We start from the raw sequence: 11,339 nt of genomic DNA, 5'->3' as shown, positions 1-11,339 counted from the left end.
GTAGCTTTAACAAATGATCATTAAACTAAAAAATTAATTACTAGACGAATACGAAACAGAACACCTCAGCCTAATTTTGACCTGACATCTGAACCATGCAAAAGCATCCAGCTGAGGTCTACTTAGAGTAGGCAAACCTAAGTCAGCCATGTCTATGGACTTTAATGGGCTTGCTCGGAACTTGCAGTGGCTGCTACCCAGTGACCTCAAAACAACTATCATCCTAAATCATTGTTATATTAAAATCACTTTATACCTGTTGCATGCTGTACTAAGAAAGAATGGCCTAAATGTTGTGTCCACAGGTAAACAATCTGAATACTAAATCCCTTAGGCACCAGATATTTCAGAGAAGCCCATATGATGCCTGTTCATCTGAACATATTTTATTTCAAGCAATCCCATAAGTGCCCCCTTTGGACAGAGGGAGAATTAGAGTGTTACAACTGCAGAATAGCCTTAACCAGCTGACTTTAGAAAGGAAGGATGTGGACACAGTCAAGGATCACGCACCAGATGATTGTGTGGTAGAGGCCCATATTAAGGTTTAATGAAGACCTTGTCATCATTGGGTTGTTCATAATTGCTTGCGGAAGGATTCACAGAGGTGTATATAAAGGGCCCCCATTCAGGAGTTCTTCACTCATTCACTGGATCCAACATCCACACCAATTCTAACAACTGAAAAAGGTATGTTCTGTGCCACTATCTCTTCATTCTTTTGATTCCCTAGATTTCAGGAGATCTTGAGGTCTTGAGGATGTAGTCTAGCAGCTCTGGTTTTTCAATGCAACTTGCTCACTATTTATCTTACTCTTGGTGACAATTCTTGGCCTCCTGCCACATGGGGAGTTGTGCATGGACAAAAGCGTGATTTCTTAGATTCTAATTCAAATTCAGAACTTACATCTCCCTTGGACACAAGGGATTCAAGATCTCAAAAAGGTCTTCTGGATACAAAACATGTCTTAACTCATTCACAAGAGAAGCTAGGATTTTGCCTTCAGTCCTCAATTCTCTCAGCATTTTAGGACTAGAAATTTACCTGCTATCCTCTTACAGAAAATCTAAAATAGTGTTGTTTTTCCTGACCAAGCATACATTTCATATTGATCTACAGCTATAACGGTTGAATATAATTCACGTGTCAAACATGTGTGTTCATGAGGAAACCAGCATGGCCTGTGGCTCCCGGTGGAGAAGGAGGTGGTTCCTGAACAATCTGTTGTGCAATTCCTGAAATGGCACAGCAGACCTGACCTGAGCAAGAATCAAGGATCAATGCTCTAGATAAGCAGAAGGGTAGAGATGCATAGCCAAGACAATACTGCATCCCAGCAGAACTGTTAGAATATTGCTAACCAAAAGGTACTTTTAGGATCATTCAGAGGGAAACCATGATGTGGAAATCATGTCTTTTCTGGTCTCCTGAATGCAGAGCATCTGTCCACAGTGTTTTAATATGCCTGAGGGTGTTGTTTGCTTAATGGGAAATCCCTTGAATTCTTTCAGCTCTGCCTTCCCTCTCCACTGCTAAGATGTCCTGCTGCTCCAATTGTTGCTGCTCTCCCTGCTGCTGCAAGTGCTGCTGCTGCCCCTGCTGCTGCTGCTGTCCTTGCTGTTGCTGCTCTCCTTGCTGCTGCTGTTCCCCCTGCTGCTGCAACTCTTGCGGCTGTGGTTCCTGTGGCTGTGGATCTTGTGGCTGTGGTTCCTGTTGCTGCTATCCCAAGCAAGGCTGCTGCTGAAGAAGTTCAGTGAAGTGTTGGGAGTTGCTGCCTCCTCCATGCTGGTGGACTCCTTGTATTCATCTGTTCCTTTGTCTTAATTTTATTCCTGCCTCCTTCTACAACCCTGGAGTCTTCTCATCTCCTTTTTACTTTGCTTTGTTTTCTTTCAAGGAGGCATGCTGCCAGTTATCTTCTCTTTATCACCTTGGTTGTCCAAGGAGTCACTCTCCTTTCAGCTCCTTAAATAACTCCTCTGTGAAAAGAAAACCTTTCCCTGTGGCAATTAATAAAAATTCTAAAGCATGGTACAGAGCCTTGTTGTGTTCCTTTGCCTTGAGATGCAGAATGCAGCATAGATCCCTGAATAGGTGATCTGCTTTGCATTCTCCAAGAATCTCCAGCTGAAGAGATCCCAGCCTAGACAGGATTCCAGGCTGAGCTCCTGGGGAGCATATCTCCATCTCACATACAATATTGGAACGGGGGCCATATCTCATTGGGAGAGCACATGCATGGCACCCTGTCAGGGCTGGTTCAGCTGCGGTTCAGCACCACTAAAGAGTGGCACATTCATGACTAAGTAGCCATGGAGATGTCTTTCAAGCACAGCACATCGCTTTTGGGTATATTCACACCTTTCATTTAAATGGCGTTTATTTGCGGTTGTTGTTTTTTTTAAAACAAAAGTGTACTCAAAGCAAATTACAGAAATACAGTGGTACCTCGGGATGTGAACGGGATCTGTTCCAGAGCCCCGTTCGCATCCTGAGGCGAACGTAACCCGTATCTACGCATCTGCGCATGCGTGGGTCACGTTTCAGTGCTTCTGCGCATGCGCGTGACATCATTTTGACGGTCTGCACATGCGTGCATGGTGAAACCCGAAAGTAACGCTCTCCGTTACTTCCGGGTCGCCGCAGAGCGCAACCCGAATTTGCCTAACCCGAAGCGTATTCATTCCGAGGTATGACTGTATACATTTAAAATAAGTATAACGGAAGCCCAGAGTTGGAAAGAAGACAAAGTCCCCACCCGAGAAGAATAGCAAACCAAGCTGATGGAATGCACAGAGATTGCAAAGCTGACTGGAAAACTCAGGAACCAAGAGGATAAAAGCTTTATAAAAGAATGGGAAAGTTGTATAAGTTATTTAGACCACCACTGCAAACAGATGGAAACAAGAGCAGGATTTTGACTCACTTGTAGTGTAAAAAAATATGAAGGACAATACGGTTTGATATAAAAATTGAAGTATGGATGCAGTTGTAGACGCTCAAAACAAGACTCCATGGAGGAAAGTCTCTAGATTTGGAGAATCTTATACATATATGCTCTTATTAGTTTGTGTTTATTTGTACTTTGGTTTTATAAACCAATAACAATGATTTATATAAAAAAATAAGTATAGCAACATTTAAAGCAAGAGGAATTTGTATAAAAAATCTGACTCAGCTTCACCCTACTAAAAGATGAGCAGAATATTAAGGTCCGATAGTATAGGTGAATGAAAAAAATATTTGCCTAAAAGCAAATAGTGATGGTGACAGGGATGCCTCCTTGGGGAGAGCATTTGACTTAGGGAGAGCCACCACTGGGAAGGCCTATTCTTATGTCTCCACCCTCCACAGCTAGCTCAGGGTGGGGGTACATGGAGAAGGATGTCAGGTGATGGATGCAGGGTCTGGTTTCAGTCATGTGGGTAGAGGCACTCCTTGAGATACTTGAGTCCTTTATTGCATGGTTGCCAGGAGCACATTTCTGGAGCAGGTCAGCTATAAATGGCACAGCGTAAGTAAAGTTAAACTCTGTATTGGACGAAGCAAAGAAGTTGTGGTTGGTTCACAGGAGATCTCGTCATTCCTTGTAGATTTGCCATCTCTCCATATGACAGGCATGCTGTCAGGAATGAGCCAGCTCAAAGTGAGGGTGTAGTGAGTGGGACTATCTACCCCCCCCCCATTCCATAAGACACCGGCATGACTTGGCCAGGAAGGGGGAGAGATCGCTAGTTGTTGCAAATCACAAGCCGAACAGTAAACCTGCCACCACCTCCTTTCCTGGACCACCCTTGAATGGGGTTCAAGGAGTCACTTTACCATGACGCAGACAGAAATTCAACAGGTAGGTGTCCAAACGGTAAGGCACCAGTTTAGCTTCCCTGCGCAAAGGCACAGAGTACAAAAGACAAAAAGTCCTTTTCCAAGTTTATTGAAAAAGCCGCTCAAAAAGTTGCACATTTCTTAGAAGGTTACAAACAAAAAAATAAAAACATTGTAAAATATAACTAGCTAAAACCATACTCACACAGCAACAATAGTTCAAAACACAGTGAGTAGTCAAGAGTCCTTACACTGGTCAAACGCCCCCAGGCGAAGTACCAGGACAAGATGTTCTGCCCTTTGCATCAGAATTCCCAAATCCTTTATCCTTGAAAACCCATGTGGAGGACAGGTTAGGGACCAATCATTTCTTTAGGTTAATTCCCAATGGCCGTATGATGAGACTATATCTCCTGATTGTCAGGAGACCAGCACAGCTGAACTTTGTTTAGACTCGGAGACCTTAAGATCAAAAGGCTTTTCCTCCATTCCCAGGCCTCTCTTACATGTAGGTAAAGGTAAAGGGACCCCTGACCATAAGGTCTAGTTGTTACTGACTCTGGGGTTGCGGCACTCATCTCACTTTACTGGCCGAGGGAGCTGGCGTACAGCTTCCGGGTCATGTGGCCAGCATGACTGAGCCACCTCTGGTGAACCAGAGCAGCACACAGAAACGGCGTTTACCTTCCCACTGGAATGGTACCTATTTATCTACTTGCACTTTGACATGCTTTCGAACTGCTAGGTTGGCAGGAGCTGGGACTGAGCAACGAGAGTTCACCCCGTTGCAGGGATTCGAACCTCTGACCTCCTGATCGGCAAGTCCTAGGCTCTGTGGTTTAACCCATAGCGCCACTCAGTGTCCCCTCTTACACATACCAGCTCCTAAATTGTAAATTACTTGATAGCCTCCTGTGCCTTTTTTACAACCCAATCCACACTCAGGCCCCCAGCTGTGCCAGGGTCTGGAAAATCAGATAACACTTCATCCTGCCTAGAGTCAAGTGGTAATTGACTCACATTACTAGAGACAGGGAGCTTTACATTTAAAGAGACAAAACACCCATTCCACAGAAGGCCACTATTTTATCTCTCCCACCATGCTTCACTCCTGCATGAACCAGCATTTGACATACTAAGATTTCCCAACTTCACTACAGAGGGTTTGCAGCCAACTGCAGAAAGCAGCCAAGAAGAGGGAGGCTTTGATGTTAGGCAGGCAGGGGAGAGCCGGCAGCTGCAGAAATCGGCTCTTCCTGACCTTGACGGGCGAGCTGATAAGACAGTAGCTGAGAGCAGGCTAGAACACTGCCAAAGCGCTCAAAGCTCAAATGGGGGCGAATAGACAAGGAGACAGTTTATCGGGAAAGGAAGGGGTTGACACTAATCCAATCTCTCCAAGGAGTCAGCGAGTGGGAGGGCTTCTAGATAGGAAGCCAAAAAAAAAAAAAAAAAAAAAAAAAGACACAAGGGGCATCGTTTCAATATATTATTTAGATACCGGAAGGAATCTTCAGAAGGGCCATCATGGGTAATGATGCCGGAGGCTTTGTTAGCATCTTCCAGAGCTATCTGTTGGTTTTTGCAATAAACCCTCCTTTAATTATCTACGCTGGGAACCTGGCCTTCTGACAGAATGACCCTTCTCTAAGTGCTTTGCTTTAGTTGGCAGAGGAAAGAGCTGATAATGGAAGAACAACAGCAGCTCCCCATGGCCGTGTCGGCGGGTGCAATTGGAGGACAGAACCTGACTGAAGATCCTTATCAGGTACTTTGGCAGCAAAATCAGGAGTTGAAGCTGCCGCTAACCAGGTTGGAAGGAGTGGGGTGGGGGCAGTCCAGGCAGCTGATGGAGGTATATGGGAGGCTGACGTCCAAGAGCCTCGTAACCGCCCCCCAGCCAATTTTCAGGAAAGCCTTCAGAGATGTGGCCTTCAAAACAGCCTGCCTGTATTTCTTAAGCCTCTGAGGGGCTGAATTCCATGATGATAAGGACAGGGTACCATTCCTCATTAGCTTAGTTGAAGAAGAAGAAGAGGAGTTTGGATTTGATATCCCGCTTTATCACTACCCAAAGGCGTCTCAAGGCGGCTAACATTCTCCTTTCCCTTCCTCCCCCACAACAAACAGTCTGTGAGGTGAGTGGGGCTGAGAGACCTCAAAGAAGTGTGACTAGCCCAAGGTCACCCAGTAGCTGCATGAGCGGAGACGCGAACCCGGTTCACCAGATTACGAGGCTACTGCTCTTAACCACTACTACACCACACTGGCTCTCAGTAGAGGCAGGGGCTCAGCACTTTGTGACTCCCTCATGTTAAGCAAAGATGGAGTGCTTGGCAATTTGGATGCCTTCATAAAAATGATGGGCAGTATTTATCTAGATCCTTTACCGGAAGAGGCGCTTGCCCAGAAGCTCATGAGCCTCAGACAGGGAAACCAGACTGTGGCAGAGTAGTGGGCCGATTTTCAGATGTACATCCAGCAACTGGGATGGGAGAGAAAATCCCTGCTTGCATTATACAAAGCGGGTCTGAATGAGCAGATTCTGGATGTACTGGCTGGGATGCCCCTACAGACTGCGCTGCAAGGAGATAGGAAAACCTCATTGCAGCAAGGACTGAGATTACAGGAGCACGCCATGGTATGCCGAGGAAAGGGAAGAGGACATGATCACTTCCTTCCAAGGTCCCCAGTACTTCCAATTCAAAGATCAATTCCTGCCTATTAGTGAGGATCAGGTCCAATGTAGATGATCTCCTAGCTGCTTCCTTCAGCTTCTGGGCAATGAAATGATCAGTGAAGCAACGGAGGAATTTGTTGGGAATTATAGTCTTGGGAGTGTGTGAGTTTCAACAGGGATCCAACACCCTCCTCTCCCCCCAATTTAAGGGAAAGATACACCAAACTATAAGAGATGCTTTATCATTTTATTAGTTGCCATGCAAGCAGGTAGATTCTACAACAGCAGAAGGTTTAGAAATGTAGAAGCGAGAGAAAAGAGAAAGAGTCACACACATTGAGAGTGTCATAAAGGCACCATTTCAAATGCCTTCTTGGAGATGTCTCCTAGGAGAATAGCTGGAAGATGAGTGCAAGGAATCAACCAGTAGCCCTTGAAGTCAGTACTCATGGTGGTGGGATTATTCCTTGGGCTGTATGCTGTAGACTCCCTGTTTGCATTCAGAACTTGCCTTGCGGTTCTTCAGCATTTGCATTGCTTGGGATAGCAGCATTTGCAGCCACAGCAGGAAGATCCACAACACCCGGAACCACAGCAGGGGGAACAGCAGCAGCAGGGGGAGCAGCAGCACTGCTTGCAACAACAGGGGGAGCAGCAACACTGCTTGCAGCAGCCGCAGCCGCAGCAGGGGGAACAGCAGCACTGCTTGCAGCAGCAAGGGGAGCAGCCACATTGGCAACAGCAGGACATCTTGAGGAAGAGAAGGAAGCTTGAGCTGCAGGAAATCAAGGGATCACCAGTTAACTAAGCGCTAAATCGTCAGATGTTTAAAAAACAAAATTTACTGGTGCTTTGCATTAGGAGCTGCCTATTTCACATCGTTTTCCTCCTCCTTGTGACACAGCTGAAATAATTTGCCTACATTAAGCAAAGATTTGCTTCCTATATAAAGCATGGGAGAAACATCTCCCTGATGAATGCTGAAATGGACCAATTTGTCCAACCAAGAATTCAATAGTGATTCTGCCTTCATTGTAAATCCAGGACCATTTTGCTTTCTGTGTTAAGGGGAACTCAGAGTTTTCCTCAGGTATAAAATAAACAACAGCCTAGAGGAAATCCAGATTCTATCATAGCAGGATGCATATTACACATGGGCTGGTTATATCTATGTTTTACATTTTTTATGCTGCTGACATCAATTATTTTATATATCTATGTATCAAAAATGCATGAAATACTCTTCAGTTGATATGATATCTCCAGGGAAGTCACTACTTAATAGTTGCCCTGAGGACTCCAGTTAACAGCCCAAAGACAGCGTAAATGGTCAGTCCTCAGAACTAAAAATTGCAAATCCATGAAACATATATGGTGAAGAGATAATTCGATGGTATCATCTACTTTGGCCTTTGCTGTGCCAACGAACCTATAAAAAGTCTGTCATAGAAAACACTTTAGCTCTATGAAATAAAATATGCCGGTTGAGATGTTGAAATCTGAAACACACAAAAAATCCAGTTTTGAGACTGTTAGCTCCTGTGCGCGTTCCGTTCAGAATGATTTTTCAAGACCAGAGCCACTGGAGTACCTGCTTAAAAATTTTCGTTTCCCTCCAATGAAAAAAACAAGAAGTATGATTAAATATTTGGAAACAAGCTTACCTTTGTTGACTATAGGAATTGGTGTGTGGATATTGGATCCAGAGAGTGAATGAAGAACTCCAGAATTGTGGTCCTTTTATATGGCTCTGTGAACCCTTCCACAATCCATGAGGCATTAATCATGAATGAGAAGCTCTACATTAAACCTTGACGTTGGCCTCCACCACACATTATTAGCTGGTGTGTGATCTGTGACTGTATTCACAACCCCTATTATTTATCTATATAAATACAGAAGAAATTAAAACTGAATTTTGGAAACACTGTAATTCTCAGGCCAGATGAAGGGGCAGTTATGGGATTGGTTTTAAAACAATTATGCTATGATGAACGGAAATAATGAGAGCTTCTCATTGAGATCCTGCACTGTTGTTGTTTTTCTAGCCAGGAAAAATGCTCCAGACTGTATTTCTGACTGTATTTCCTGCCTCAAGCTCAAAGCACCTGACAATTGTATTCCCAGGTCTTGGAATTTGATCCTCATAACACACATTTATCAGCAATGAGCAGAAGTCAATAGCATGTGCCATTTATTATTTATTATTTTTTAAAAGTAGCTGAGCAGGACGGTGAATGATAGAAGTTCCACATGTTTTTATTTAATATGTAGCTTTAACAAATGTTCATTACAGTAAAAAATAATTGATAGACGAACACTTGGGCTCCACAGCCTAATTTTCACCCGACATCTGAACCATGCAAAAGCAATTGGCTTGCATGCAGCTGAGGTCTACTTAGAGTAGGCAAACCTAAGTTAGCCATGTCTATGGACTTTAATGGGCTTGCTTGGAATACGACTTGCAGTGGCTGCTACCCAGTGACCTTAAAACAACTATCAGCCTAAATCATTGTTATATTAAAATCACTTTATACCTGTTGCATGCTGTACTAAGAAAGAATGGCCTAAATGTTGTGTCCACAGCTAAACAATCTGAATACTAAATCCCTTAGGCACCAGATATTTCAGAGAAGCCCATATGATGCCTGTTCATCTGAACATATTTTATTTCAAGCAATCCCATAAGTGCCCCCTTTGGACAGAGGGAGAATTAGAGTGTTACAACTGCAGAATTGCCTTAATCAGCTGACTTTAGAAAGGAAGGATGTGGACACAGTCAAGGATCACGCACCAGATGATTGTGTGGTAGAGGCCCATATTAAGGTTTAATGAAGACCTTGTCATCATTGTGTGGTTCATAATTGCTTGCGGAAGGATTCACAGAGGTGTATATAAAGGCCCCCCATTCAGGAGTTCTTCACTCATTCACTGGATCCTACATCCACACCAATTCTGACAACTGAAAAAGGTATGTTCTGTGCCACTATCTCTTCATTCTTTTGATTCCCTAGATTTCAGGAGATCTTGAGGTCTTGAGGATGTAGTCTAGCAGCTCTGGTTTTTCAATGCAACTTGCTCACTATTTATCTTACTCTTGGTGACAATTCTTGGCCTCCTGCCACATGGGGAGTTGTGCATGGACAAAAGCGTGATTTCTTAGATTCTAATTCAAATTCAGAACTTACATCTCCCTTGGAGACAAGGGATTCAAGATCTCAAAAAGGTCTTCTGGATACAAAACATGTCTTAACTCATTCACAGAGAAGCTAGGATTTTGCCTTCAGTCCTCAATTCTCTCAGCATTTTAGGACTAGAAATTTACCTGCTATCCTCTTACAGAAAATCTAAAATAGTGTTGTTTTTCCTGACCAAGCATACATTTCATATTGATCTACAGCTATAACGGTTGAATATAATTCACGTGTCAAACATGTGTGTTCATGAGGAAACCAGCATGGCCTGTGGCTCCCGGTGGAGGAGGTGGTTCCTGAACAATCTGTTGTGCAATTCCTGAAATGGCACAGCACACCTGACCTGAGCAAGAGTCAAGGATCAATGCTCTAGATAAGCAGAAGGGTAGAGATGCATAGCCAAGACAATACTGCATCCCAGCAGAACTGTTAGAATATTGCTAACCAAAAGGTACTTTTAGGATCATTCAGAGGGAAAGCATGATGTGGAAATCATGTCTTTTCTGGTCTCCTGAATGCAGAGCATATGTCTACAGTGTTTTAATATGCCTGAGGGTGTTGTTTGCTTAATGGGAAATCCTTTGAATTCTTTCAGCTCTGCCTTCCCTCTCCACCGCTAAGATGTCCTGCTGCTCCAATTGTTGCTGCGCTCCCTGCTGCTGCAAGTGCTGCTGCTGCCCCTGCTGCTGCTGCAGTCCTTCCTGTTGCTGCTCTCCTTGCTCCTGCTGCTGTTCCCCCTGCTGCTGCAACTCTTGCGGCTGTGGTTCCTGTGGCTGTGGCTGTTGCGGCTGTGGTTCCTGTTGCTGCTATCCAAAGCAAGGCTGCTGCTAAAGTGTTCAGTGAAGTGTTGAATGCTGCTGCCTCCTCCATGCTGGTGGACTCCTTGTATTCATCTGTTCCTTTGTTTTAAGTTTATTCCTGCCTTCTTCTACAACCCTGGATTCTTCTCATCTCCTTCTTACTTTGCTTTGTTTTCCTTCAAGGAGGCTTGCCAGTTGTCTTCTCTTTATCACCTTAGTTGTCTAGGGAGTCACTCTCCTTTCATCTCCTTGAATAACTCCTCTGTGAAAAGAAAAACTTTCCAGGTGGCAATTAATAAAAATTCTAAAGCATGGTACAGAGCCTTGTTGTGTTCATTTGCCCTGAGTTTCAGAATGTGGCAAATATCCCAAAACAGGTGATCTGCTTTGATTCTCCAAGAATCTCCAGCTGAAGAGCTCCCAGCCTAGAAAAGATCACTGGCTAAGCTCCTGGGGAGCATATCTCCATCTCACATACAGTATTGGAAAGGGGGCCATATCTCATTGGGAGAGCACATGCATGGCACCCTGTCAGGGCTGGTTCAGCTGCAGTTCAGCACAGAGACTCAGAGAGGGTCAGTAAATTAATTCTCAATTTGAGATATGAAACACAAACAAGAGGTCTCCATTGGCAGGACTAGCCTGATGAAACAGTTGCCAGAACTGAGGATCTGAGCCTCCTATACCTCTTCCCCAGCCAGCTGCCTTCCGGACACTCACAAATGCATTTGAGGAGAGGTTCTCTGCACCTTTCATTCTGCTGCATGTAACACCCTCCTCATTCTTGGAGACAGGGGAGGAGGAGAAAGGAAAACAGTGGAACTGGCAGGTTGCTGTGG

General features: G+C 44.4%; 2 long non-coding RNA genes across 2 annotated transcripts; one reads left to right on the top strand and one right to left on the bottom strand.

Moving 5' to 3' along the window:
* The first annotated feature begins 649 nt into the window (after nucleotides 1–649).
* LOC308465591 lies at nucleotides 650–2,035 on the top strand. Its single transcript, XR_013980511.1, has 2 exons — nucleotides 650–690; nucleotides 1,513–2,035. It is a non-coding gene; the product is annotated as an uncharacterized lncRNA (long non-coding RNA).
* Nucleotides 2,036–6,739: 4,704 nt separating this feature from the next.
* LOC308465492 lies at nucleotides 6,740–8,401 on the bottom strand. Its single transcript, XR_013980480.1, has 2 exons — nucleotides 8,171–8,401; nucleotides 6,740–7,281 (listed from the first exon to the last, which is right to left on the bottom strand). It is a non-coding gene; the product is annotated as an uncharacterized lncRNA (long non-coding RNA).
* Between the last annotated feature and the right edge of the window lie 2,938 nt (nucleotides 8,402–11,339).

This window comes from Podarcis pityusensis (genome assembly GCF_964106645.2).
Source record: "Podarcis pityusensis genome assembly, chromosome: 16".
In the NCBI taxonomy this organism is placed as follows: domain Eukaryota; kingdom Metazoa; phylum Chordata; class Lepidosauria; order Squamata; family Lacertidae; genus Podarcis; species Podarcis pityusensis.
Note: the sequence above shows the minus strand (reverse complement) of the source record. Positions and strands in the feature narration are given on the sequence as shown.